Below are 4807 nucleotides of genomic sequence, written 5' to 3'. Positions count from 1 at the left end.
CATCTCTCAAAAGTAACTTAAAATCGTTCTGTAAAATTAAATAAACATCTCCCACAGCTTTAGCTTCAACTCTAGAACCATTTCCGAGCCTCAGCTGGGTCTCACCCATCCTTTGTCTATTACTTCTTGTCATCATTTGCAACTCATTGCAAATATGAGATCTACATCTGGTATCCAATACCCAAGAAGTAGTATTAAGAAAAACATTTATTTCAATGTAAAACATATCCTTTGCAGTTCGCAACTGCTCGAGGTATTCCTTGCAGTTACGTTTCCAATGACCGGATTTCTTGCAGTGATGGCAAACTTGTTTAGACTTGTCCAATTTTCCATGTAACATTTGGCCTTGAGATCATGGTCCAACCATTTCTCTAGCTCGGCCAACCTTTCGGCAGTTACATCAGCCGGGGCTATTTTCGGAGAAGCCTTTTCTAACACTTAGAAAATCTTTTTCGAACTTAGGACAATCTTATCTTATGGAATCATTCTGTATTGTTTGCGCCAGTAAGTTTGTTTTGTTGGAGAATTGAAACATGTGGATTACGAAGATTCATCATAATGATATGCTGAGATGAAACAGACAATTATCGATGATTGTTTAATTAATTTACTAAGACATAAAATAGGCGAAATTTATTTTATGAATCTCACTCCCACTATTTTAACGATTTCACTACCCTCTAGTGAAAATGAGAAACTGTTTTCCTTAGTGAGAACATGGAGTCCAATTGACAAAATATGGTCCCGAATAATATCAGCCAACCATAATTTTCAAAAGGTAGAGCCCAATTGCTTCCAAAGAAACCTCCACGTTTTTACCTCATGTCCAATAAGGGCCCAATAATATGACGCCGTTTATTGTGACATGTCAAGATGACCCATCAATATTAAGTTGTGATGGACGGTCGCCATGTGGATCCCCCAATAATATGAGTCGATCCCATGGGAGTTCCACCCAACTTACAACATGTGTCGATCCAATGTACAGCTTTCCGACGAACGGGCCCCCCCAATAATATGAGCCGGACCGTATCCGCGGGTAGCATCTCATACATTGATCGTTGATGGAAGGTAGGAACATTTAAACAATTTTAAATTTCCTTTATTTATCTTGATATCAATTTTAAATCATATTTAAAATGAGGGATTTTAATTTTGAAAATTTGTCTCATCATTTTAAAATTTTGTATGCTTGCCGGATTCACACAATTTAGTCTAAAACATGCATACAACAATAATATCACATATTATATAGGATGATCGATTCCATTTCTAATCGACCCGTGGTTGACAATCACGAGTCTTAGTCCAATCCTAGGTAATATGCAGTATGCAATGCAATCCTATTACATTGAGTTTCCAATTTACATTTCTTCTGTCTTTATTGTCTGCTGGGCCTACCTCCATCTTCAAATCTTCATCTCCCACTAAGTCTAATGTATTTACAATAAATAACCATGACAAATAGGGGATACATTTCAAGGGGTGGGAACGGGCCATAAACCAAGCCCACTTTTATTACATATGACAATTCATATTGGGCCATAAACCAGGCCCATTAATAAATCCAACTACAATAAAAACAAATGTAAATTCCTAACATACACCTACAAAATTGGTCATGACAATCGATCATCCTTATCCAATAACTTTTAATTCAAAATTAATTTATTGGATAACATGCAATGACAATTTAAATTAAAAGGATAAAATCATATTCCATATATAAAATCTTATTTTACATACAAAATCATATTTTATCTTTTTATCAAATAAAATCATATTTTACATATAAAATCCAATTTTATACATAAAATCATATTTTACTCAATATTTCCATAAGATCATATCTTATCATCAATTGTACCAAAAATAATTAATTTCATAAAATCTGATTTAACGGATAAAATTTATAAATTTTCCAAAAATTCAAATTTATTCAAAAATCAATTTTAAAATTTTCGGACTCGAACAATTCGATCCGACGCCTCGTGGACCAATCAAAAACAATTTTCGATCGGACCAAAAATAGAATTTTAACATATTAAAATTTTAATTTTAAAAATTAAAAATTAATTTTTTTTCCCGCGGGCCGCCCGGGAAACTCCCGGGCTGCCCGCGCCTCAAAGGGCTCGGGCCGGGCAGCGACGTGCGCTGCGCTGGGAAGCACCGTGCGCTGCCCCTCCCGGGCAGCGATCCAATCGCTGCCCGGGTTTTGCACGAAAAAAAAAAAATTATTTTAAAAATTTATTTTGTTTCAAAAATCGAGGCTTAAAAATTTTTGTACAATCGATTAATTTAATCGCATGATCTGAGCAACCTGGCTCTGATACCACTGTTGGAGAACGCGGCGATCAGATCAATCAGAATTGATACCCGGTGCAGCGGAAGTTTAAAAATTTTATATGGAACGATTCCATAATGGGTATCAAAACTTTACGATTAAATTGTGTGCGTAAAAATTAAATAACAATTATAAATTTTTACCTCCAATCTCGAATCGAGATTTTGGACACCAACAGATTGCTCTGCTCTTGTTGTATCTCCCAGGAACTGATGGACGAACTGTTCTTCAATCAGGTCCACGAACAGAGATTTAATCCCTCTGATAGATTGCACTAGAAAATCTATCAGAAGTTTCTACGAAGAGAATTAACGAATTTGATCCGTTAAACCAGACTGTAATTCAAAATTCACAGACTGGATTTTTCCGAGCAGAGAGGAGGGGGGGGGCGGCCACACTTAAGAAAAATAGGGTTTTCGAAAATTATTTTGTGACCTGTTGTGTGTAATTTCTGTACTGCAATAACTTATTTATAATATAGGCCACTAACAGCTTAGGGCCCATTAGTCATAAGTTCAAGCCCGACAAGCAAAGCCCGCATGTTCAGAAATTAATATAAAATTCATCATGACTCCGATTGATAAACCGATTTCACCAATGTGCACAGAAACCATTTCTGCATCTTTTAAAGTCAAGATAAATTTTTCTGAATCCGAATTCAGTGATTTCCAAAAATGCCCATCCCTATGTCATTTTAGGAAATCTTACTCCTCTACTCTAAATAAGAAGTCAAACTTCTTTGTTTATTAAATTTAACTCTTTAAATTTAACTATCTCAACGGGGATTAAAAATCCATTACTCTGTGTGACCCTCAATGGTTCAGGGATACAGCTAGCCATGGGCTCACAACTCCTTGTGACTCGGAACAACAATTTTTGACTTGCCCATCGAATCATGGTAAGAGCGCCTAGCAACATCGCCCCATGATTCCCTAGGTATCACTGATAGTGCCTGCAAGAACCAATAGATTTTGGTTAGCGTACAGTACGGTCCCTTCATCCAAATATCCCGATCGAATCAACAATCATTGGTAAATCGAGAGTCGTTCGAGATTCGATAACTATGCAATACATCTTGAAGATCAAATAGTGACATCGCATGTGCTACTAAGAAACCATTTCTTAAAACACATTATGTACTCTGGCCAGAGATTCGTCACACTAATATCTCCTCAGATCGCATAGGATATCCACACTCGCAAGTATGTGGTGAATCCTTGACAACAAAGCATCGACTCCTATATGTGTTGTAACTGTACCCAATCCCGACACCTGATGACCCCAATAGAGTCGGTAAACGAGTCAAAGCACAGTACTAGCATATAGAGTCTCAATGATGTTTCAAGTAGTAAGGACTAATGGTGTACAACCAAAACTGCGGACTTTATCCACTCGATAAGTGATAACCACTTGGAAAGTTCGGATAGGATAGTTCGATCATTCATCATATGAATATCCATTTGCATGCTTCGAACATCTCTATGTTCCCTACCAATGAAACGTGGTACTCTGCATCGCAAATGCTAGTCTCAAACTCGAGCGATCCTTATCCTTATTATCGGACGGCTCAATCGACTAGGAACAGTTTAGAATATACAGTGACTATAAGATGTGTTTCATGATAGCCATCCCCATGTGCTACCACATCTTACATACACTATAGTATATTCAAGGTCTTTATCAAAACAACAATAGTATATCACAATATAACAATATGAAGAAAGATAAAGTCATTGCCATTAATAAAAGTGTAAATAATATTAAACAAAAAGATTGTTTATACAAAGAGTCATCAAAGCCCTTAGCCACAAGTTGGCTCACCGGGCACCCACTCTTTCAATCTCCCACTTGCCCTATAGCCAAGTAGTCATACTACGTAGACCCATTGCTTCGCGATGTTTGTCAAATAATGGTCCTGGCAAGGGCTTAGTAAGTGGATCAGCGATATTGTCTGCAGAGGCCACTCTTTCGACAGTGATGTCTCCTCTTTCCACAATCTCCCGGATGATGTGGTATTTCCTCAGTACGTGTTTGGATCTTTGATGAGACCTTGGTTCCTTTGCCTGAGCAACGGCACCCGTGTTGTCACAGTACACCCGTGTTTGGGTAAGGCGCGTAGAGCTCTCCTCCACACTTGTTTGGTTGGATATTGTTCCCCGAGTTGAGCTAGCTCATTGATAATTTTAGTAAGCCTTCGGAACATAGTATCTACATCTTCGTTTGATTCCATCTCGAATGTTTCATATTTGAGTTGGAGTAGATCGATCTTCGTCTCTTTGACTTGATTAGTCCCTTCATGGCATATCTCCAATTTGTCCCATATCTCTTTAGCTGATGAGCACATTGAGATCCGGTTGTACTCATTCATATCTAAGGAACAATGAAGAATATTCATGGCTTTAGCATTTTGAGAAATTAATCGCATGTCCTCCTTGGAAAAGTCGTCCATTCCATTGGGAATTT

This window comes from Henckelia pumila, chromosome 3, assembly GCF_033568475.1.
Source record: "Henckelia pumila isolate YLH828 chromosome 3, ASM3356847v2, whole genome shotgun sequence".
Lineage (NCBI taxonomy): Eukaryota > Viridiplantae > Streptophyta > Magnoliopsida > Lamiales > Gesneriaceae > Henckelia > Henckelia pumila.
Note: the sequence above shows the minus strand (reverse complement) of the source record.